Genomic DNA, 25,289 nt, shown 5'->3' on the forward strand with positions numbered 1-25,289 from the left:
GGGATTCGCTTACATTTCCCCCTTTCTTTGAGTAGGGTTTCTGTTTTCCTGCTTCATTTGAGCTATGCGTGCCAAGGCTCGACTCGTGTAGTTTATGCTGCTGTGGCACAGGTGAGATGCCCTTCCCTCAAGCTGTCACCAGCCTCACTGGAGAATCAGCTGCCAGCCAGGCCTCCGCATCTACAGAGAAACCTCACGTGTCACGGTGCTAGACTCCCTCTTGCTCCTCCATCTGGGAGCACGGCTGGCTCCTTTCTCTCTCAAGGTGAGCAGTCAGTAAGGGCTAGAAGTCACTTCACGCTGTTACTTGCTACCTGCCAATCGACATACCCAAGCCAGCTTCATTTGAGAATGTGGCTTTTAGATTTGTATTTCCTTCCAGGCAAAGGGGTAACTGGACACTGCTGCCGAATACATGTTTTGTTATAGCCTCCCATTGCTGCCAAATGCCATAATTTATTCTGTATCAGGCTGTTCATCATAGCCCTGTTTTATGTTTTTAAAAGTGTTTTTGGAAGATGCATGGTCTGAATGAAGATTGCCCAGGACAGAGGCACAGTGCAATACTGCATGGAAATTTCCCTAAAGCAGATGAGAGGAGATGAGGAGGCCAAATGGCTCCCTGGGGTAGGGACCCATGCAGCCATGGCAATGAGAAAGCTATTGGGATTTATCAGCTCAGCTAGTGTTTATTCCAAAATTCAAATGTTCTTTTTCTTCTCCCTGTGTGGACCTATCCAGCACCCACTGAAGTCAGTGGGAGGTCTGCCTATGAGTCTGAAGAGCATAGAGGCAAACTTTTGAGAACCTTCTTCATTTAGAGAATAATTTAAAGCCATCTCCCTGTAGATGTGAAATAGCTAAATATCAGACATCTGCAGCTACTTTACTGACAGCTGCCCTTCTACACTGAACCTGTAGAGTTCAAAAACCTTGATGTGCCTCCCAATGTGCTGAACGAGAGGATTAGATCTGGCCTTTTCCTAGAAGAAGGAAGGGAAAGATGTGAGTCAGTCTACTTTGCAGAAGAAACAACAAGAAGAACTAGACTTTGTCCCTAAAAATTAAGTAGGCTTTCAGACTGAAGCCAGAAACCAAGTTTCCATTCCACCTCTGACACAGACCTCCAGTGCTGGGTACGTCATTCAATCCCCGTGCTTCAATTTTGCTCTCCAGCCTTTTTTTTTTTATACCATCTCTCACCAGCTTGTTGAGGTTTCTAGGTATCAGTGCAACACTACTGGCGATGGACGTGCTCTATGATAGTAGTAATACAGCATAATGATAATGATGATGAGGAGGTACCCAACACAAACCTGAAATCTGACTATGAGCACAAGGAACATGAACACGAACTCATCAATACATAATGTATGCTAAGATGCTTTTTTAATGGTATCAGTGGGTACCAGGAAAGAGCTTTTCTGAGCAAGAGGTCAACTTTACTGTTAATTACCATTATAACAACTACTAGTCTTCACTAAAGCATTTTTTGCTTTCACTAGAAGAGCAATTACATGTGGATAGTCATTCCAATGTTACTTACTCTGTGCTCAATTGTTACACTGGCTGGATGAAAACTCACTTCAACCAGAACAAGTATTGCAACCTATGTATTGACTTGATTCCTCCGAGACAGTCTGCAAATGGAAATGGAGGTCTGCCACACTTCTAGTAATCTTGGCATTGTCCTAAAGTAGTTCACTAACAGCACTCAGTATAGGCGAGGGAAGACAACATAGAAATGGGGAAATACAGTATGGACAGGTGGTGATAGTGAAAAGGAGTGAGACACACTGTCATCACATAGGGAGTATTTTAGCTTTGCTTAAAGAAATCACGTTACATAGCAAAAGGAGCTGCTAGCCACACAGTCGGAGCCAAGAATTTCATTGGATTTGGGCATGCAGTACTGAACAGCTTTGCATTTCCTAAACATACAGCTTTTCCATAGTGGTAACCACTGCATTCCCATCATGCTGATGCAAGACTACAGCACTGGTCCCACTTGTCCAAGGTCTGAGTAAATTGCTCCCCTCTTCTGTGCTCCTTTCACAGCAGAGAGCCCACCCTAAGCCCTGCTCTCCCTTCCCTCTCCCAACGGCTCCTCTCTCAACTTATTCAAGCATGTTTGCAAGAAGGGAACAAGTTGTTTTTCAGGCACAATGAAAGTCTCCACAAAGGAAGAGTTCACTTTTTATAGCTGATAGATATCTATGCTGAAAAGGTGCAAGCAAACACCTTTGAAACCGACCACCCAAATGTTAATAATCAAGCTTAGGGCTTCTGCAAGTTATTTCAGAGGAAGTCACTGAATTCTTTTATAACGTGTGCATGTGGAAGCACAATGCAATGTAGGTAGGTACTGCAGTACAAACTAACATTCACTAACAAGCTAGCATTTTCAAAAGGCCAAAGGAAAGCTCTGCCACAGGGATACAACAAAATATAAGGACATGTCAGGTGGATTTTGTTAGCAGATGTATAGCAAGTGAAGTATACATGAAATATATATCAATAAATGTACCCGTCAGCTCCTCTTTTTTTACTCTGTCTTTGCTACTGACACTTACATTATAAATCAATATATTTTTGGCTCCCAGAAAGATCTTGTTCCATCCACTTTTTCAAGACATACTTAATAAATCATATTTGGCAGCATAAATCATAGCTTACCACAAATGAGATTTAGAGGAACTAATCTCCAAATGTAGTTGCTTAGCATATGTGATAGACACCCCTTATATTAAAATTCACATCTGTAATATTTTAGCATGTATGATAGCAAACAAAGGAACCACAAACAGGTCCATTTAATGCATCTTTACACAGCTTAAAAAATATCTTTCCCTAATTTTCATTAACATTTTTCCAAAGAGCTAAAAAAGCTGAAAGCCTTAATAGCCTCACAGTGCTGGAGCCATATATCATATTGCAAAGGTGAGAAATGCCCTTCAGTTGGTTTCACAAGCACACCCCACATTTAGCAGTGTACTCTGGCTTTCAAAGAAAACTAACGAAGGCTAATTTCTGACTGTGGAACGAAGCAGAGCATATAGAGTTCAGAGATCTGAGCCCTACTGCCACTTCTGCTACATGCTTTACTAAAGGCTTTATGCAAAATGCAGTGAAATTTTCCTATGTGTATATGGGCTTAAGACCAAAGCTAGATGTGTTTCCATCCCTTCAGACCTCAATCTGTAGAATTGAAACAGAAAGGGCCAAACCAGTCTCAAGGTTCAATCCTGTCCTCATTTACTAGATGCCTTGAGACTGTCTTTTTAAAAGTCCAGTGAAAGTCTCTTCAAGACAGATGCTGCCAGAGCCTGAATAAAAGCTGATGGATCAGAATCACTTGGGTCCAAAGCCCCAGAACAGAAAAGCGTATTATTAAATGCTCTTATGCTTTAATGCCTTTGCACATTTACTCAATGATCTCAGCTTTAACAACTGCTCTCTCCAAATGTGTTGCTTGGCGAGAGACCTGTTCTGTACTGCACCATGTTACATACCCCCATGCAAATAACAGAAGCCCTGATCAACAGAAATGCAACTGGATTTTTGTTCATGAATACAAAGAGTCACTATTTGGTCTTTTTTTACTATGCCTACATGTGCAGTTTTCTTGGTACTCAAGACAGATTATTGAGTCACTAAAATGGGCTAAAATGGTCACTGCTGAGAGCCTTGTGCCGATGACAGTAGGGTAGAGGAGGTGATATTAATATCTAAATACGGTAATTCATATCAAGCAATCAGGTTCCACTTTAGATTGCTAGTTTACACATAACAAACACTGGAAAAAACAAAGAGAATACACTGTTTCTTCACTTACTTCCTCCTGGCCTGTTATCCACCTCACACCCAAATACTCCCTCCTGATAGAAGCCAGAGCTTTCTGGCTCAATACTTCTGCTAACTTGGAAATTACTCAGAAATACATATTTTATTTATGATATTCTGTATGTTAATTAAAAAAAAAAACCAAAACCAAACCTAAGTTTTGCCCCCACCATAGGCCTGTACCAACACAGAAGCCACTAGCACTGCAGGACATCAGCCTCACCCAGAAATTGCACAGGGGCTCTAATATGTAGGAAGACAAATGAGCAGAAAAGCCAAGTTTCCAAATGCCCTCTGCTGGCACCTGTCTGTATTAGTAAGAATTTCACCCTGTTCCTAATTAACCTTTCAGAAAACTAATTCTTAAGTTTTATTATTTGAAGATATCCTGGGTTTACATTTACCCTAATAAATTTACCCTCTTCCAGCTTTGCTTTAATGCCCAAGTTTGCTTGCGTTTAACCAAGCACAACCGAAATCCAAGTGCTGCAGTTCTCCTTGTAAACATCATGGGTAGATTGTCTTTTAGTTGGAAAGTATGTCTGAAAAATTTTTCAAATCCACTAACTTCTAGGGATCATCACCCTCATTATTTTGACGAGCTTTGCGGGAAGCTGGTGTGAAGTTTTTCTTACCTTCCCACCAAGTACTAGGGCTGTAGGAACCCAGCCATCCTTCTGCCGCGGGATACAGGAGCAGACTGCTTGGCTAAGTTTTTACCCCCAGCGATGTGTTGGCTCACAATACACAGAACAGCTGTCACAGTGACAGCCATCACAGTGAGTGCCATAGCTACCACACAGTCACAATCACACAGCCACAGCAAGCAAGGCTGCCCCTCCCCACTTGCACCAGACTCCCAGCACTGGATGCAGTACAGGGCTACAGCTGTAACAGCATGAACAAAGTGCTAGGCATTTTTTTAATTACTTTCCCCATTTTGCCCAAAATAACCTGGATCTAGTAGATTTCCAAGCATGACGGAATGACCACCTTATTTCCAACATCCCCTTTAACCATCCACTAGGAACTTGAAAAAGTCATTAGAAACTGGTAGAGAAGAAAGCCAGGTTACAGTTCCTTGATATTCTGGCTGTGAATTACTATTCCTTTACTATTACCTTTCAATTACATGAGGACATTGCATCTAATGATATTTTAAAGTTATGTTTCAATTCCATGTTAACAACTAAGCCATTGTATCAGGAGAGACCAACAATTAATAGTACAGATTGGGAATACATATCCTGGAGCGATTGCTGACCTCTTGAAAGAGATGATTATGTGTTCGCATGGCAGAGCTCACTCACAGGAATAGCTGTTGAAGACACAGACCTGACAAAGCAACCTACTTTCCATGAAGCACTCTTAAGAGATGAAAGCATTTCAAGCATGTTTGTTAACAAGTGCTGCTAGAAGAGAAGGAACACTCCTGCCTCTCACAGCGTGCACAAAAAGGGACCATATAATAAAACACCAGTAACTAAAAATGTCGAAACCTGCTTCGTGAAGAAATGGTCATTGCACTCATGAACTGAAGAGGACGGACATAGCACCGGTCTGGTTTAGGACAAAGAATAAGCAACTACACCCTGTGGTTCAGGGTCCTCTTGTTGGCAGTGTGCTCCTCTGTGCTCCCTTCACTGAAACACCACAGGACTTCAGGATGATGCCTTGCTAGGGATACACTTTTGCTTTCAGGCAGGAATAAATTTTAATCAGTCATTGCTTATTAGCTTCACCTTACTTCCTCTGCTCTTTGCAGGCAAATAGAGACAGAGCTCAAGCGCTCTCCCACCCAGCAGAGAACTTCAATAATGACATTTCTGCCATCTACTACTTAGTCAGGAAAAGAGGCACCTCTCTTGGCGTTGTACGTCTGAAGTCAAGTTTAATAGGACTACATTTATTATGTTTAAGAAATCTTTGATGAACCTATAAAAAAGCCTTATCAATCAGAAGACCAAAGCTGTTAAATCATATCTGATTAACCGAAATATATGTTCAGTAGAACAGATTGTTCTTACTACTCTGATTGCACGACTAAACAAGGCTTTTAATAACTCTGCCTATGTTGGTGGGCGATGGAATGAAGTAATTTGGGCTATCCATTATGGACACAGCCCTTAGTGGAACAGGGCTGTTAACATGCCATCTTTTTTTTTTTACAGCTGTCTCTAGGCTGGCAAACTTAATTTCCATAATTTGTCACCACTGCAGCTCTGCTAAACTTGGGGTTTTAGTGCACACAGAAGTCAGCTTAAGTTAGCAGGTTAGTTAGCAGGTCAGTTCAGGGTTAGCAGCTAACCCTGAAAGGTGGGTCCCACGTTTAGCAACATGGATATAGCCATAAAAACCCTGCTCGTATAATGTATCATGGCACGAGCGACTCTCCTGATGACAGATCACCTCAGCCTGCCACTGCTTCAGGACCAGGAACCGACTGTATCTTTGCAGACTGTGATTTCTGTTCTTGCAGTTGATCCATAGGGTAGGGAATGCTGTTTAAAAAAAAAGCAAGCTCAGGCCACCCATGAAAAGCTGTTTCAGCCTAGTGTTCATTGTTACTCACGTGGAATAGATACAGTGACTACCGGGTTACCTTTTTGATTTTGCACTAGTTTGGCATCTGTATGGATGACAGATTTTAATTTTGTCATCCTTTGCCATATTTACATTTAAGTGCTTTTTGGATGGGATAGGGAAATAATTCTGTTTGATCTACAAACCTGCAGGGCACCTTGCTTCCAGAGGAGAAATCGACTTGACCTTCACGTTCTGGTCAAATGGGACCCATAATCATTAGCACAACACGAGAAAGACATTTGGTTTTTGACATGGAAAATATCAGGATGCAAGGGATGGCAGGAGAGGAAGAGCTGGCACTTCAACATAAGAACAGCAGCATGCCTTCATTTTGACACTTACAAAATACATTCCAGTTCAGTAAATACCCCAGTGGTAAAGCAGAATAACATCCTCTAAGAAAGCCTGCAAAATAGTGTTTTCTACTCGGAGACAAAGTTGCTGCATTGTCAAGTCTTCCTCCCAGCATGGTGATACCTGGTGCTTTCCAAGCTTTACATCTCTACAAGCAACACAGGGAGAGCCCCTAGAAAAAAGACTGAACTGAGAACTGGAGCACTGAAAAGTCATTTCAAAAGAAGAGTTCAGAACAAACCCTTCAGAAAATGTTTGCTTAAAGCCTTCTCGTTGAAAAGCTGGTTCTAAAGTAGCACCATGGTATTCTCTTGCTGATGCTCTTCACGGAATTTCAAATCAAATAGCCTCAATTTGCAAGAAAGAATATCTTACTCCCCAAATCCTTTAAATTCACTGTGGGAGTCCCAAAACTCCAGCTGGGTTCTTTCCTTCTTGCTAACAGATTTCAAGGGACTTGCACAGAAATAGCAGATTAGAATTTAGGAAATAAACAACGAAATGAACCACAAGTTATACCAAAATATAGCTCACTCCTCTAGTTCTATTTGTTCTGCAGTGATAACAAAAGGGGGGGGGAAACTCCCAACAAAACCTGACACTAAGATTCAATGCTGTATCTTCAGGACATTTTTACATATTCTGAAAAATGGGTCCTGGTAAGTTGTCTCACGTTGGGCTCCAAATATTGAGAAGCATCAGTTAGGCATTTTCTGATACTGAGCTTTGCAGAATGATTAGTAGTGCCTGGAAAATAAAGATTCCAAAATAATTTATAGGAGGATAACAACTGTTCTGGATATTACAGGTATTTACTAAGCCTTGGGTTGAAAATGAAGATGTAAAGAAAATACTGAAAAAAGGAACATGAGAGAATAATGTTAATCTCTTGAAAACAAAGTTCAAAAACCCAAAATACAGTTAAGACAATAAACATATAATACCATCCTATTATAGAATCATAGAGTCATAGAATAGTTTGGGTCAGAAGGGACCTCTAAAGGTCATCTAGTCCAACCCCCCTGCCGTGGGCAGGGACATCTTCAACTAGATCAGGTTGCTCAGAGCGTCGTCCAACCTGACCTGGAATGTTTCCAGGGATGGGGCATCCACCACCTCTCTGGGCAACCTGCTCCAGTGTTTCACCACCCTCAGAGTAAAAAATGTCTTCCTTATATCTAGTCTAAATCTACCCCCCTTTAGTTTAAAGCCATTCCCCCTTGTCCTGTCGCAACAGGCTCTGCTAAAAAGATTGCCGCCATCTTTTTTATAAGCCCCCTTTAAGTACTGACAGGCTGCAATAAGGTCTCCCTGAAGCCTTCTCTTCTCTAGGCTGAACAACCCCAACTCTCTCAGCCTTTCTTCATAGGAGAGGTGTTCCATCCCCCTGATCATTTTCGTGGCCCTCTTTGGGACCCGCTCCAACAGATCCGTGTCTTTCTTATGCTGAGGGCTCCAGAGCTGGATGTAGTACTCCAGGTGGGGTCTCACCAGAGCAGAGTAGAGGGGCAGAATCACCTCCCTCAACCTGCTGGCCACGCTTCTTATATTCTGTATAATTTACTACAGTAAATTATTTTCCAGCCAACTGGCTGGAAAATGGCTTTGTGGAGAAGAACCTGGGGTTCTGGTGGCCAATAAATTAAAAATAAATCAGTATTGCCCTCAACGGTGAAGATCAGCTGTGTACTGGGCTGTATTAAAAAAAAGCAAGCCAGAAGATCAATGGAAGCAATTAGCTTGCTCCACTCAGCACTTGCAAGACTGTGTCTGCAGTAGTGGGGCCAGTTTAAGGCTCACCAGTACAAAACAGACATCGACACACTGGAACAAGACTAACGGAGGGGCACCAGGATGATTAAGAAGCTGAGAATTGGGCTCAAGCTGTCTTAACAGAGGGTTAAGGGATGGTATTGCTGGCTTCAACTACATAAAGGGAAGGTATACAGAAGATGAAGCCAGAGTCTCTCCAGAGCTGCGTAGTAATAGGAGGAGAGGCAATGGCCACAATTTGTAATAAGGGAAATTCTCAGTAGATATTGGGGGGAGGGGGAAAGGAGGAATCACTGTGAGGTTGTCCAACACTGGAACAGGGGCTCTGAGACATGGGCAATCTCCATCTTTGGAGACGAAGACGAAACTTAAGATTTAAAAAGGCCCCAAGTGACCAATCCAATATAACTTCAAAGCTGACCCTGCTTGGCACAAGGGATCAGACCAGATGACCTCTAGATGTCACTTCTAACATGAATTATTCTCTGACTCCTTGATCTACAAGAAAGTTAGGGCTGTGTAACGCGGTGATAGAACTCAAACAGGCTGTATATTGAGAGCAAGGCAGGAGGTGAAACACCACAAGAATCACAGTGTTTTGGAAGAACAGTGTCAAAGACAATAGGCTGCCTGAGAGATGGAAGATGGTCCTACTGTGTCTCAGATTGCATTCCAAACATTAAATGAGGAATATATTTTTACTGAGAGTAAGTCACCTGACAGACAACAAGAGATACTTTGGCAGACCTAAGCTGTAGGGGAAAAGTATACAGAGACTTTTTACAAAAAAATCATGGAAACGTGGTTACAAATTATAAGTGGCTTGTCACAGAAGGGACATAGAGAGTTTAAGTATGGCCACACAGGCACAGGCTATTCACACAGTTATGTTAAAAAAGAAGATATATGGTGGAAAAGCTCAACACTCAGAATGTAGGATGAGGGGCCAGGCCCAAAGGACTATCAATCACATTACAAATGGATGTACTTGAGTTGACCTGAGTTGTATATAAAGTACAAACTGACAAAGTTAGAAGTATTGTGCACTGATAGCTCTGCAAAAGTATGACCTATAAATATCAGAGAAGTAAAACCACCATAGATCAGAGAGAGTTGTAGAGGAGAAAAGCATACAAATATCACAGGATTTTTCAGTAATTTCCACTCCTGAAGCATCTGTAAAAGACCATACACAGTGACCATAAGAAATGGAAGAGAGAGAACGTTTCATCACAAACTCTCCTCTTCGACTTGATGAGAATAAAGTGATTCAAAACACAAGAAAAGGCCATCACATTCGACTGACTGGGGGCCTAAAATCACAATGACAGTTGCTGACAAAGCACCGAAATCATCTGGGGAAATATCACAGTAGCACAATACAAATTGGTATATTATCTGACCTCAAGCCCTCGAAAAAGCACCATGGACAGGGCAGCTCTAAAATACTTCAGAAGGCATTTAAAGTCCCTGATGCTCATTTTTCGGGTAGCAACTATGTCTTCCCTTCTCTCACTCCTGGCCTGTGGTGAAGAAAATAAAAAAACATTTGTGTCCAGATCCTATGTATGCTCTTCACTGGTATAGCCCAACAAGCTTTAAAACAGAGATTATTATTGTTATTGCCATCTGACAGATAACCTAGTAGCTGGTACAGTGCTGTGTTTTGGATTTAGGATGAGAACAATGCTGATAACACACCAACATTTTAGCTGCTAAGTAGTGCTTACGCTAGTCAAGGACTTTTCAGCTTCCCATGCTCTACCAACTGAGAAGGCTGGAGGTGCACAAGAAGCTGGGAGGGGGGCACAGCCAAACTGGCCAAAGGGACATTCCATACCATGTGACATCATGCTCAGTACATAAACTGGGGAAAGCTGGCCGGGGGGCTGCTGCTCAGGGACTGCCTGGACATCGGTCGGCGGGTGGTGAGCAATTGCACTGTGCATCACTTGCTTTGTGTATTATTATTATGATTATTATTGTTGTTGTTATTTTATTGCAATTACTAAACTGTTTTTATCTCAACCCATGAGTTTTTCTCACTTCTACTCTTCCAATTCTCTCCCCCATCCCACCGGGGGCCGGGGGGGAGGGAGGAGTGAGCGAGCGGCTGTGTGGTACTCAGTTGCTGACTGAGGTTAAACCACAACAATTGTTCATTGCTTCATCATTAGTCTAGATCCATGAAGAACACAGACTGAAGACAGTTCAACAATAGCCTACCTTTTCAGCTTGCTAAAGTTGCATTTATATTTCATCCAATGCATACTGATGATCTCTCCCACACAACTAGGCTCTTCCCTCTACTGCTGCACTAATATTGAAAAGCTCCATAGTAGATAAACAATTCCTTATTGTTAATATTTTTCCTGTAACACAGGAACCGTTTCCACCACAGGATGCTCAACTCACATTAATCCATAGACAGAACTTGAATATCCCTTTTGATTTGGCTTAGATTCCCATCAATGGAAGGAGAAGGAGGCACAGGAGCAGGCTGTCCCCATACACCGTAAGAAGAACAGGTGGGGAAGATGACCAGCCTGGCTGAACAGGAAGCTCTTGCTGGGACTCAGGAAAAAAAGGAGAGTTTACCACTTGTGGAAGAAGGGGCAGGCAACTCAAGAAGAGTACAGGGATCTCGTTAGGTCGTGCAGAGAGGAAATGAGAAAGGCAAAAGCCCAGCTAGAATGCAATCTGGCCGCTGTCGTTAGAGACAACAAAAAAAGTTTTTACAAATATATTAATGACAAGAAGAGAGCCAAGGAAAATCTCCATCCTTTATTGGATGCAGGGGGGAACATTGTCACTGAGGATGAGGAGAAGGCTGAGGTACTCAATGCCTTCTTTGCCTCAGTCTTTAACAGTCAGACCAGTTATCCTCAGGGTACTCAGCCCCCCGAGCTGGAAGACAGGGACGGCGAGCAGGATAACCCCCCCCATAATCCAAGAGGAAGCAGTTAATGACCTGCTACGCCACCTGGATGCTCACAAGTCTATGGGGCCGGATGGGATCCATCCGAGAGTGCTGAGGGAGCTGGCGGAGGTGCTCGCCAAGCCGCTCTCCATCATTTATCAGCAGCCCTGGTTAACGGGGGAGGTCCCGGACGACTGGAGGCTTGCCAATCTACAAGAAGGGCCGGAAGGAGGATCTGGGGAACTGCAGGCCTGTCAGCCTGACCTTGGTGCTGGGGAAGATTATGGAGCGGTTCATCTTGAGGGCGCTCACAAGGCACGTGCGGGACAACCAGGGGATCCGGCCGAGCCAGCACGGGTTCATGAGAGGCAGGTCCTGCTTGACCAACCTGATCTCCTTCTATGACCAGGTGACCCGCCTAGTGGATGAGGGAAAGGCTGTGGATGTGGTCTACCTGGACTTCAGTAAGGCCTTTGACACTGTCTCCCACAGCATTCTCCTAGAGAAGCTGGCGGCTCACGGCTTAGACAGGTGTACTCTGCGCTGGGTCAAAAACTGGCTGGATGGCCGGGCCCAGAGAGTTGTGGTGAATGGAGTTAAATCCAGTTGGCGGCCGGTCACGAGCGGTGTTCCCCAGGGCTCAGTTTTGGGGCCGGTCTTGTTTAATATCTTTATCAATGATCTGGATGAGGGGATCGAGTGCTCCCTCAGTAAGTTTGCAGACGACACCAAGTTGGGCGGGAGTGTTGATCTGCTCGAGGGTAAGAAGGCTCTGCAGAGGGACCTGGACAGGCTGGATCGATGGGCTGAGGCCAATTGTATGAGATTCAACAAGGCCAAGTGCTGGGTCCTGCACTTCGGCCACAACAACCCCATGCAACGCTACGGGCTTGGGGAAGAGTGGCTGGAAAGCTGCCTGGTGGAAAAGGACCTGGGGGTGCTGGTTGACAGCCGGCTGAACATGAGTCGGCAGTGTGCCCAGGTGGCCAAGAAGGCCAATGGCATCCTGGCCTGTATCAGAACTAGTGTGGCCAGCAGGAGTAGGGAAGTGATCGTGCCCCTGTACTCGGCCCTGGTGAGGCCGCACCTCGAATACTGTGTTCAGTTTTGGGCCCCTCACTACAAGAAGGACATTGAGGTGCTGGAGCGTGTCCAGAGAAGGGCAACGAAGCTGGTGAAGGGTCTGGAGAACAAGTCTTATGAGGAGCGGCTGAGGGAACTGGGGTTGTGTAGCCTGGAGAACAGGAGGCTGAGGGGAGACCTCATCGCTCTCTACAACTACCTGAAAGGAGGTTGTAGCGAGGTGGGTGTCCATCTCTTCTCCCAAGTAACAAGCGATAGGACGAGAGGAAACGGCCTCAAGTTGCGCCAGGGGAGGTTTAGATTGGACATGAGGAAAAATTTCTTTACTGGAAGAGTGGTTAAACATTGGAAGAGGCTGCCCAGGGAAGTGGTGGAGTCCCCATCCCTGGAAGTATTTAAAAGACGTGTAGATGAGGCGCTTAGGGACATGGTTTAGTGGGCATGGTGGTGTTGGGTTGACAGTTGGACTCGATGATCTTAGAGGTTTTTTCCAACCTTAATGATTCTATGAGAAGGAGGGGAATTTATATAGCTAAGTTTCTGGTGACTAGCAGGAATTACTAGCAGGAAATGCTTTGATGGCAGCAGGGAATAACAGAAAATAGCCTAAGCAAACACTATCACTGTAATAAGCAGAAGGCAGTTTTACATACCTGTGAGATTATCTTTTAATTGCCTTGAAAGCTGAGGCTTGCAGTCAGAAAAGTGATTGCAATAGAGATTGTCTTGTTCACAGTATATGCATTCACCGCATCCTCGCCAATAAAACAATGTAAATCAAGGGAAATGTATGACTTCTGGAAATAGATGCTGAGCTACATATTAGTTTACAGAGTTCAGAGAATTCAAGCCCAAAAAGGCAAAAGGAAAGGAATGTGGTGCTGTTTCTGACTTCTGGCATTAAGTAAGGAAGCAAAATTGCCAGGCAAGGGTGAAATACTGTGCATCTGCTGCCTGTGACAAGAGTTTTCTGGTGTTAATACTTGGTGCACAGCTTCTTCCATTTAAGAAGCCAGAGTCCTAGGATCTCCACAAAAGCATGTTCCAAAGTATAATGCAACTGGCTATATTTTAGAGTCAATACCGATCTAAAAATCCATGTAACATAAGCAATGTGCCTTGCTCCAGTCTCATCCTCGTAGCAGACATTTCTGATGGTATGTGGCACGAAAGGAGGGTTTGTAGCCATGTCCCCCCTGCCAGTGCTCCCGAGGGGGACAAGTTTTTCTGGGAAGGCATTTCAGCCAGACGACGTGTTCCCATTCCTTTAGCAAGGATGAATCAAGTGTTTTCAAATTCATCAGAAATAGTTTGCTTTCTCTTAAGTAACTTGCTATCTGCTCTTCTGTGCAGCTACTTTGAATCTATTGCTATTGAAAGGCACCAGACTGATAGCCCAGGCTTTGATTTTTCACAATGCTAACATTTTACCCAGGCAGTTCCCCCACCCCAGCAGCACTAAAAGACCAGCTAACAGGAAATTATTGATCCTACCACCTAACTCAGCTCTGCAGTGCCATTTACTCAAAGTCCTACTATCCTCTGTGTCTACAACCCATACAGTACAGGCAACCATGGTAGGAAGCTCCTACTCAATGATCTGTCTGTTAAATTGCCTCCAACTTGGTTTATCGAAATCCCTGTCGGTAGAGTAAGCTACATCCAGTTTGATATAGCCACTGGCATACCTGCTAAGCCTGCCACCCATGAAACTTGATTATACTGGAGCATTTCATGAGGTGAACACCTGATTCACCACAACCAGCTAGAAGCCACTAAATTAATTTCACATCCCTGAAGACACATCAAATCCAACAACTGATTTGCAGTGGCTTCAAAGCAGCTGAAGTAAAAAATTCTGTATTCCATTATAAGCTGCCTAAGCCCATGCATTTCCATCTCTGGCCACACAGCCTTTACTTTGAACTGCACAAATACATTAAGGTCATTGTCAAAACAATAGGACAATGTCACCCTGGATGAGCTGAACAGTGACAGCAATTAAGCAGTAGCTGCGTGGGAGAGCAGACAGCAGCAAGTTACTAAAGGAGAACGCAAACTATTTTTCACAAAGGTGAAAATGCCCGATTTCTTTATGCTAACAACCCCAATGGTCTGGAATGTTTTAGGCAGACACTAACCAAATGGACAGCTTTAAAACTACCTCAGTGTCTGCTGCAGTGGAACACAATAGCACACTGCAGAGGCTAGCCAGCACAGCTCTGAACGGTCACCTTTATCGCTGCATATTAAAACACGCCAAATAGAGCCAATGCCTTATAAAAGGAATCTGGCTGGTTTTCTGTATTTGTTTTTGCACCAAAATAAAAAATTATTGTCCAGAGCAGATTATAACAAGGAGAACTGCGACTGCCTAGGACCCTTGCTCTGTGCTTGGGTTACTGTCTCCTGTGTGACATTTTTGGGTGAAAATCCTGGCCCTTGTGGATCTGAGGATTCTGCTGTGATGGACACATGGAAATCACAACTCAGCAACAAATGGCTACAGAAAAACACAACAGCAACAAAACAAACCCCACTATTAGGCTGACAAAGCATGAAGAAGTACAGAAGCAAGATCTGCTTTGACACAGCCACACTCAATTAGCAATTTCATCCCCCTCTATATGCCTGGTATGTGCATATAAATAAAGTGTTTGTGAACATGATGCCTTCCTGAAGTTCAGCAACAGCAAGACGTTAGAGTGCACAGAGAGATTTCCACCCAGGTTTGGGTGTCAGAAAGATGCAGCCAGCAGCTGTGATGCTATAATCCTCTCTCCCTGTTGAACCCTGCTGCTGTCTATCATGCCCCATGCAGCCATCATAATTGCTTCACATTCCTCCACGTCCAGTTTTATCCCTTCATTTGCTGCCTTATACCTACAGCAGGGATCAGGGAAGAGTGACTTCGTCATAACATCAAACCAGCTAACTCATATCTTAAATTGAAACACTGGAGAAAACATTGCTTTTGGAAGCTCACTTAAGATAGCCAATAAACAAAAAGGTCTGTTTTCTTCTGCACTTACTGCTTAGTAAATCCCAAACACATTAGCATCATGGTAAATTCTTCTCATGGCCCTTGCACCAAATAATGAATCCAGTGATTTCACAGCTAGATACTTTGGCCAGAGAGTACAAATGCTTTAGGTGGATATACCCACATGTGCGTGCATCACCTGTTATATTTGCTACAGAAGATAGACAAGAAAGTAATTCAAGAAGTAACAGAGACATGAGGTCTGCTCTGTATTAGGAAAATAAAAAAATTTGGTGGTACGCAATGCTTGCAAGTATGCATGGGAATCCCTGCATCATAAAGTGCGTTAAGAGATCCTTTGTAGCTATATTACTGAGTGAAGTCCACATACATCTTGGTTCCCAGATATAATGAAGTCTTAATACCTGTGCAGGGCACAGTAATACACTTTCTTGCATACTAAGCAATATGTCAGGAATCTGCACTGAAGGTTATTTAGACAAGATCCTGTGAACACAAGCATTATTTGTGACCTGGATCTCAACCAATTATGCCCTCTGGGATTAGGAGTCACACTCAGACAGAGTCAAAGCTAGTAGCAACAGCTAGGAAGGTGGGAAAAATGAGAAGACAAGAATCAAAATAGGAAAGATATATCCTGTTTTTCAACAGAGAAAGCAGCCAAATTTCACAAAGGAACATCACTCTGAAGCAATGACGTATATATTTCTTTTGGGGGAGGTCAGGGGTTGAGAGGGATGGGACTGGACTGGCAGGACTACCTGAAGTGTCCGGGAAACTCAGCAAGCCACGGAGAATGGGAGCACAAACAAGTCTCCCAGTCTGCAGAGCTGGTGATGGGAGTGCTGCGGAAAAGGGAACAAAACCGCTGCTGCTGGGAAGCCTGTTGGAGAGAGATGAGAGGCAGTGGCTTAGTTTGGAGGTAAAGAGCGTGGAGGGGGACCACAAAAGTTGTGGACAGGTCTGTAAGGGACAGAGGGAGATTCTGATGGAAGATTTCAGTCCTCTCTGCAGAAAGACAAAAAAAAAATACTTGTACCAAAGAACCACACCCACAAGCCTGATACCAAATTAGCTTAGCACATGGCTCTGTTAATTCTGCCCAAGTATTTTCTGTTTGATGACAGACTGAATTGCTGCTCACTGAACCAGGGTTATCTCCCCCATGCATTACCAGCCTGGCAATCAGAAGGGAACCTGGCAAACAGGACTAAGAACAAGGACAAAGTAATCTTCTCTCTGAGGCCTGCTGCCAAGCAACAGAGCTGCCTGCCTGCCAGCAGCAGCACTTTCACTGGGGACTTGGTACAAGAGCTTCTCTTCCCTGCAGGTAAGCATGTGTCACCTCAGGGGCAGCCCATCTGCTAACTTCACCACTTGATGGGCACGGAGGGGAATGCAGGAGAGGAACAGCAGGAGTTAAGAAAATAGCCTTTTGGCTTGTCCCTGCCATCAGCACTCAGTGATGCACTCCCAAGTGCTGGCAACTTCAAGATACAAGGTGCCGGGCGGTCTGGTAACATGCTCTCCCTACCCTGCTGCTCCAAGCATCCATCCCACATTGTAAATAAGACTTAGTGCTAAGTTCCCAAGGAAACCGGAGCTCCTTGGTACTGCTGACTGAGATTTTCCAGTTCATGCAAAGAGGGCAGACCAAGTTAGGTTGGACTCTGTAAGAGACCTGACGAAGCACAACCAATTACCAGGATTGCTCCCAGGACCCCTGAAGAGCTGACAGCGCAATGGCTTGGTTATTATGCTCCAGGCTCACTACTAACCGAGTCATAAGACTTCATTGCTGTCCACCACCCCCAAAAGTGGTTTATTCAAATACAGCTGTGATCGTCTAGTGGTTTTCCTTTGGTGCTACACTGTGAGTCCCAGGAAAACATCTGGAGAGAGTGCAGTAAGGTGAAAAAGCCAGACAGCTGCAAGCACATAATAAACCATGGGTGAAATTTCACACAGGAGCTCATTGATATCTGCTTTGTGGGCTTTGGGATTTTCCATGCTGTTAGGACAACTCACTAGAGCTTGCCAGAGTCCTCACACCCATCCCACCACAGGCTAAGGCCCAAACTGCTCCTCAGTACTTAGGAAACTTGCTGCTTCCCAGGCAGTTGACACCTGAGTATCAACTAAATTTCCTTCCAGACTGGGTTATGTATTCAAAGATACTGTGCTAAAGAGCAGGAAGTTTCCTTCTAACACTCATAACATTTTTAGTTCCTTTCCCACTTTTTTCCACAGCCTCTGGCTTCTTCTTCAGCTTGTGGGGAAAAGGGAATCATGCAAGTGTTCCCCCAAATCAGGTAGTCTGGGGCAGCACCCCACCCCAAAGTTGGTATCTCACTTATTTAATCCGGTAGTTGTGTTACAGAGACCTCATCAACACTGGGTTTGCATGCAAAACCAACTTGCTTCCTATATCCTCCCCTCTGCCAAACCCCACTGCCAACTCTTTAAAAGGCAGTATTCTTCATAGCCACCCACAATTTTGCAAAAGATAGTTTTTAGCTTGGAAACAATACTGAATTTAAATTGTAGTTCCGAGTGGTTGCAGAATGTTTTAGCAGCTGCTTTCTGCCCCTACCCTCATTCCCTGCTTCTCCCTTCCCATTTCCCCTCCCTCTCAGTCCACTGGGGTGTTTTGGACTCTTTGCTGGATATTCAGCTCAGATAGAGGAATCAAATCAAGTTTTAATCAAGCATTCAAATCACTGCATGTAGGCCCATTCAGCAGCTTCAATAACCAAGCACTCTGGTGACAAAAGCCACCGACGCATGAAACACATAAACTTAGTATAAATAACTCTAATGCACCACAAGAGACACTAAATTGGGGAGGCAGAGGGGGGTGGTACAGAAAATTTCCCAGAAGCCCAATGCACCTCTTCTCCATATGCACGAGTGAGTCTCATTGAACTGATTCTTGGAACCACAATCATCTTCTTGAGCTATGAGAGTAGCTCTTCTCGGCATTGCTGTCCTGCATCAAAGTACTCTCTCCTCCAGTTATTCGCTGGATCTTCGGATAAGTGAGGTCGTCTCCCATGGTTAGCCAAGGGGTACAAGAGCTAAAGGTGACCAAGAGGTAGCAACCATGCAGAACAACTTGGATGGATAAGCAATCTGGTGCTGAGCCCTGACAGCACAGTAACACCAGAGCCAAGTTCACTTTTCTGGAGGTCTAAATCTTTCTGCTAAGCATGAAGAAACAAAGTTGTTCTCACATGACAAAAATCTGAAAACAGGTGCCACGTGGAAGCACTGTCACACAAAAACATATTTTCAGTTTCAGGCAAAAGCCTAACTGCTTCTCTGTGCTCATGCAACGCTATGTTTCTAGAACTACAGCAGGGTCATAACATTACTCTATCTAGTCCAAATTTGACGTTGGGAATGCCTCCCCCATTTGGGCAGAGGTGGTATACAACTGGATTTCTAAGGAGTTAATTTTCCAAAGTACTGAGCACTGACACAACTCTCTCTCTCTCTCATGTCCACAAGAATTTTACTGCTAACTTCAGTGCAAAAAGAGTTTGGATAACAATGGGTGTACTTAAAAATTCCACCTGGAGAGATTTGTTACAGAAGTATGAAGACTGGCCTAAATGCAGTCTGAACAGAAATGTGTAGGTGCAAGCAAGGTGCAAGAAGAAACAGAATGACAAAGGGTTAAAAGAAGGGCCTGTATTGCTAATGAAGACCACACCAAGGTTGTGGTGGTCCACATCCACCGCTCCTATCCTCTTTAGCCCACAAGGAAAATGGGCAATGGGTGGCAACCTGGCCTAAAATTTATGGAAGATGGAGTAAGCAAGGCTGTGCAGCAAAGCACCACCCTGCAACAGCTGCTGATTCCTAAAGGGCACAAAAGATCTGTCCAAAAGCATGCTTGTTCCATCAGGAAGAACCCCAGAGACCTGACATCTGGCATCCTTTGTCCTCTGCATCACACACAAGTGACCCTTGCCAGACCACTTGGACGTACACCTCCTAGTGCTTGTGGGCATGTGGGTACAAGTATGCAGATGAATGAAATCTATGACAAAATGAGTGTCAGCAGGTAAAATCAACTTATTTAAAGATTTTTTTAATAAATACTACTTTCCCCTTCCGTAAGATCTCCCACTGAATTTTGTTACGCTGATTTCCCTACACACCCACAATTTCTGTGATACTCAGCCCCTAACTGCAGCAGAAGATGAGTCCATTTAAGTTTCCTTCATAAATTAAAACTCTTCTGCTTGTCCACCTGTATTCACAGCACCTCACCATTCTCAGAGTGCTCAGGCCATAGACTCTCTGTAGGTTATCCTAAGTGGGAAACTTCTCCATCAAAAGCTACTGTAACACTTCATGTGAATTCCTGCTTTTTACAGCTTGGGTAGTAAGGAGTGAACATTTAGTCCAAGGAGGTTAACAGGATAGACTATTGTATAACAATTGACAAACTATTTATACTAACACTCATCATATTACTACCATGGTTGAAACTTTAATGAAAGATGATTTTCTCCACTTAGGGGAAAAGCGAAATGCTTCCAAATCTAATGGTACTTTTAGGCATCTTAAAGTAAACTTTCCATTTTATAGGAAGAGTCTGGTGCTAACGTGTCTCTCCTGTTCTTCATTTACGATAAAATAGAAATTACAGTTGGACAGTTAATGAGCCACTTGTATATGCCACGCAAAGGAGAGATGCTGCACTGCCAAACATTTTAGTGTCTGAGTCTGTTGAAGAAAATAGCTTCATAATTCATACATGTTAAAAAAAAAAAAACCCTACACTAAAAGTAAGACCAGACATTGAAATTCATATCTGCAATAGGCTGGCTGAAAGATGTAAGGCATCTCCCAGCCCAGCCTCTGCTAACAAACATTGAGCACAGGAATTGTATCCAGCTTGTTTTCGAATGATACATTTCCTCCTCCCACTTTCTCTTCTTGACAAGATTAGTTTCCCTGGGATGAAGGGAAAAGAGAAGCATGTGGCAGTGATGCATGCAGTCCTGGTTCTGTGATAAGCAGAGACTGCAAACCCACCACGCTGAATCCTGCCATACATCTGCTCATGTGAACTAGATTACGGGACTCTCCAAACTCTACTTTGCTTCCTGCATTTCAAATTGTTTATGCTACTTTATTTGGCCATAAGATTCCATTTAGAAGGAAAAGAAAGCTCCCCAAACTCTGTCAGTATTCACATGCAATCTACTGTAGGAAAAAAACGAAACCCAATGAGAATCTCAAGAAGAATTTGTAACACATACAACACTTAAAAAGATGAACTTCTGTAAAGGTCGGATTCTACCAGTGGATGGACAAAACCTGTCCCACCTTGTGGATGAACTTACCATTAAGAATGCTGTTACTTGCTTTAATGAGACACCCCTAACATTTGATACTCAGTGGAAAGACATTAAGACGATCCTTTTCGAGTTCAATCTGGTCATTAATAGAACTTGGGGGAAGAATGGTATATACAAGCACAAACAAATGCTACTCAACACAAGACCAACATGTTTGAAGCTCTAAGCAGCATTCATAAATAATGCTCCACTTTCAGCAAATGATGATTAGTCACTTCTTGCTCCTCGGCCAAAAGAAGGTGCTCTCTCACTTGTACCTTTTACAGAAAACAACATTTTGAGATTGCACTCCTAGGTCCAAAATCCCAGTTACAGGCCACTTCAGGAAACAAAACTTTCTCCTGAAAAAACAAAGAGTATTATCACTTAGGTAAGCATCAAACCACCTCAAACCACCTAAAAGCACAAAGAAATGAGGAAGTCAAAGTTTATCCTATGGAGGATCCTGTGCTTCAAACACAGTCAGAACTTGGCCATGAAAATGAAAATACAACTTTTCATTTTATATTGAACAAATTAGAATTCAAATCTTTGTTTCATGAATCCAAGTTATTGTGCTGATAGCCCTTTCACTTTAGGGCATGAAAAAATCAATGAACCAAACAATTTCCATAGATATTACCCAGACTTCCCAATTTCAAATAGGACCAGGAAAGGTTAAACAAAGGACAAGGAAAAGAACATTGCACTGGCATCACTGCAGAATTTAGAAGAAGTTTGGCTATGAACAGCAATTAAACTGGGTTATAGGATCTAAATCTGGTGCCCTGAGACTAAGTTGATTCCTAATTCAGCTATGGCCTTGCACAGAGAGTGTGGCAGAATCGCAAGGTGATACTGTTTACATATTTTCTGTGAAGGCCAATCTAATTATCGCGTGGTTTACTAATATTATCATACTGCAGGTCCTGAGCTCTTAATTGTATTACTGTATACATGCCTGAGCTTTTTGTCCCATGAAACACTTGTGAGACCTCACCATTTTGTGGTCACTTTTGCCCTACTATCCGGCTTAAAGTGTTCCCTGCTTGGCATTCTCCAAACTACCCAGCATCGCTATTCTGCCACCAAGTATGTTTGGCTCACGCTCAACTTCTCAGATGTTTCACTGCTGCTGTTTTCTGTGCATAAAAGTGTTGATGTAAGGAAAAGGTGCCTCAGCTGTCCTTTCCATAACACAGATGCTTCTTATGTATGCGGCTGCATGTTGAGAGGGAAGGACAAGCCTCCCAGCTCCTAAACTTGCGTCCATCTTAGCATTAGGATCTATCCTGGTTTTGAGCATTGTATACTTCTAACCAAAGGGACTGTCTGTGTATGTGTGTGCCTCCATTCATACTTGCATGCTCCATCCTCATTTCCACGCCTGCTGATGATAATATCTATTGCTAGCAATTTGTTAATTCTATCATTATCTGCTTTGCACCACTTTCTTTTCCTGTAGATTAGCTCTCTGCTAAAGTTTCCACCCTCTTGTGCCACAGAGCATCCTTTCTTAGCCATTTGTCATTTTAGCACTAGTACACATGCTCCTGTGGTTTGTCTACTACAGCTCCAGGCTCCCTCCTCCCAAACCTGGCTACTTCCTATCCAGCTACACATATGCAAACTCATGATTTCCACTGGTCTCCAGACCAATCTCGTCAACGTGGGGCAAAAGTTCAGACAGACATAAAATCTCAGCAAATCTTGGTGCTCACCAGTTAGTAGGCATCAGCAGCTATGGGTAGTAAAGCCAAAAACTTGGTGGGGTAGGCTGGTACAGATGCCCAGTACAATCTGTGAAGCAGCATGCGCTGCTTTTAAAGCCACCTGCCAAGGGAAGAATGCAAATGTCCAGCCTCTGCTGACGGCATGACTAAGTCGGCAGCATTTCAACTGGAAAAAATCCCTATTCACTTCTCATCCCTGTCCTTCCTGCAAGTGTATTCCACCCCGCCTACCAGATGGCCCCCTTCGTGCTAAACTTGTGCTCCCATCTCCTGCTGAGACAAGGTGTCCCACATTCGCTCCCAGTCAGAAGCCATGGAGAGGACACTCTTGGTTTTTTACACTTAATCCTCAACTAAGTAGAGTTGAAAAGTCTAGCTCGTTAGTCAGCATAGCCTCTTCCCCCTCCCACAGAGTACACAGTTCTTTACACCACCTCCCACAGCAACAAAAAAGAAAGGCTTCAGCATTTCTCAGGAATCACAATAACTTTGATGAATTGTCTGGCGGTGGCACCTGCTGCTAAGGATACAGATGTACAAGATGAACTAAATGGCATTTCTCCATAAAGCAGATGATATCACTGCAGATACGTCACTGTACAAATATGTATTTTTCCTCTCATCTGACCAATGATTTTTGCTTTGGCATAGGCATCAATAAAATAGGGGGGACAAACAACTCCAAATAAACTTTGCAGAAATCCTAGCAATGAAACAGAGAATATAAGGAAGAATTTCCTTATGTTTCACTGAGAGAAGCTGTTCTTCATTTTGAGTGGAAATTTGCTGTATTTAAAACATCATTAAATACAGCTCCAGGAAAAAAAAAAAAAACAAACAAACAACCTGACATGTATTTCACAATCATAACTTGAGTATTATTACAACTGAGTTGTGCTCTGTGGCTACCAACCCTTTCAAATGGAAACACATACACATTCATATTATTCGTTCAACATTAGGAAGGCAAATTCTTCTGCAGGGAAATCCCATTTCAGCAAAGCAGATCAAAAGTTCAGAAGGAATTAGTGTGCACCAAGTACGACATTCTGCAGAAAAATCTCCCATTGCGGTTGGGACTTCAGAAATAACTACAGTAGAATAGCCACTAGAATATTCATTATAAGGTATATGCAACACCCAATATATATTGCAAACCCTGAGGGCATATTTGTCACTTCCACAGGGACTATCAAGGGAGTTAAAAGTGTTGCATAAAAATGCCTTTTTTTTTTTTTTTTAAAAATTAACGTTCAGGGTGAATTTTTTTTAAGGTGGGCACATGACAGCAACATAAAAGGTCAGTTATTCAGTTCCTCATCTGACTGCTTTGGCTATTCAGAGTACACAAAGCAACTGCAAAGCTGCTATCAAAACAAGTTGGGGATTTTCCAGCATCAGGCACATTCTGTCCCAGACAGCATCATTCTGGTATAGATGGTCCAAAATGGATATAGGGGCTGCTACGAGCAGGAACAGGCAAGGAAAGCCAGGTTGGCCACAGGAGGGTGTGCTGTTCAGATGTGTTGAGTCAAGTGGTCTATGATGAGGTCCCATTACCGGTACTAATTCAGAAAGCATTAATTTAAATTAGCTTGCAGGCTGCTTTAAGTTCTGCAAAGTATAAAAATTCCTCTTGTGCAACATCAGTTCTGGCTATAGTTACACCACCTGATCACAACCAAGGGCCTTCTCTTCCAAGACCTCTGGAGGACGTGCACTAGGATTGGACTATGGCTCATAAGAACATTCGCACTTATGTTAAACAGGATTTAAAATTTATTTCTAAAAGATGAGAGAAACCAACCACTAAATGAGGGGCTTCTAAGCTATGCAGTATTGGCCAATGTCCAGATTAGTTGGGTCAATGCTTTGACCTGGTGTGGTAATTTTTTGTCATGCCTACAAAGTACAGCCCCTTTTGAAAGTGTTGCTGCTTTTTAATTCAGAAGACTTATAAAATTATTTGGGAATCATCTGCAGTGAAATCTGCTGAAGAAATGTTAAAGTGCTGTTTTCTTTTTTCAATTTTAATTTGAAGAATATTTTTTCAGGGTCTGTAGATTATGGGATGCTTTAGCTTTGTCTTAAAAGGTTTGACGTTAGAAAAACAGAGCAGAGAATCTTGAGAAAGTACCTAGAAAGACATTAACAAAGTTTTGAGGAGGATTTTGCAAGTATACAATTTTTCAATTTGAAATAATGATTTCCAACCATTACTCTAGGCCAAGTACAACTGCCCTACAATGCAGCCAACCCTCAAAGGACTCTTTGCCTCCTATAGCTTTGTTCCAAGCTTCTGAAGGTATTTTTAGCTTCCTAATAAAAGAGCTAGGTACCACAATACCTTTCCAAATCTAAACACCAGTCTTTTTGCTCACTGATCAAGGCATTGTGCTCTAGAACTAGAAGACACTCTTCTATATTGGTGTACGCCTTATTGGGTACAAAATGGCTTGCATTTTGTTGGTCAAAGGACTTCTCATGTGGACATTATTCTGCCTGATTTCCATTTTGTTATCAATCTGCACACTGTCTGCCAGGAATATTCCCTCTAACAATGTGCTCCAGCAGGCTGACCCATCAGACCGTATTCTATAACAAGCTGAACATGACCAGAGGTGCTTAGCTCTAGTTAT

At 43.2% G+C, this 25,289-nt stretch overlaps 1 protein-coding gene across 7 annotated transcripts in view; it reads right to left on the minus strand.

Moving 5' to 3' along the window:
- The window catches only part of TSPAN4 (tetraspanin 4), a 496,491-nt gene that overhangs the window by 237,209 nt on the left and 233,993 nt on the right, over positions 1-25,289 (minus strand). The window contains exon 1 of one of the 7 annotated variants that reach the window (XM_076344245.1): positions 16,325-16,376. The exons of the other annotated variants lie outside the window; for them this stretch is intronic. The gene's annotated coding sequence lies outside the window, so the exon portion shown is untranslated. Of the gene's footprint in view, positions 1-16,324; positions 16,377-25,289 lie in introns of those variants that run through there. 7 annotated transcript variants of the gene reach the window in all.

Source organism: Aptenodytes patagonicus, chromosome 7 (assembly GCF_965638725.1).
Source record: "Aptenodytes patagonicus chromosome 7, bAptPat1.pri.cur, whole genome shotgun sequence".
NCBI classification, from domain to species: Eukaryota; Metazoa; Chordata; class Aves; order Sphenisciformes; family Spheniscidae; genus Aptenodytes; species Aptenodytes patagonicus.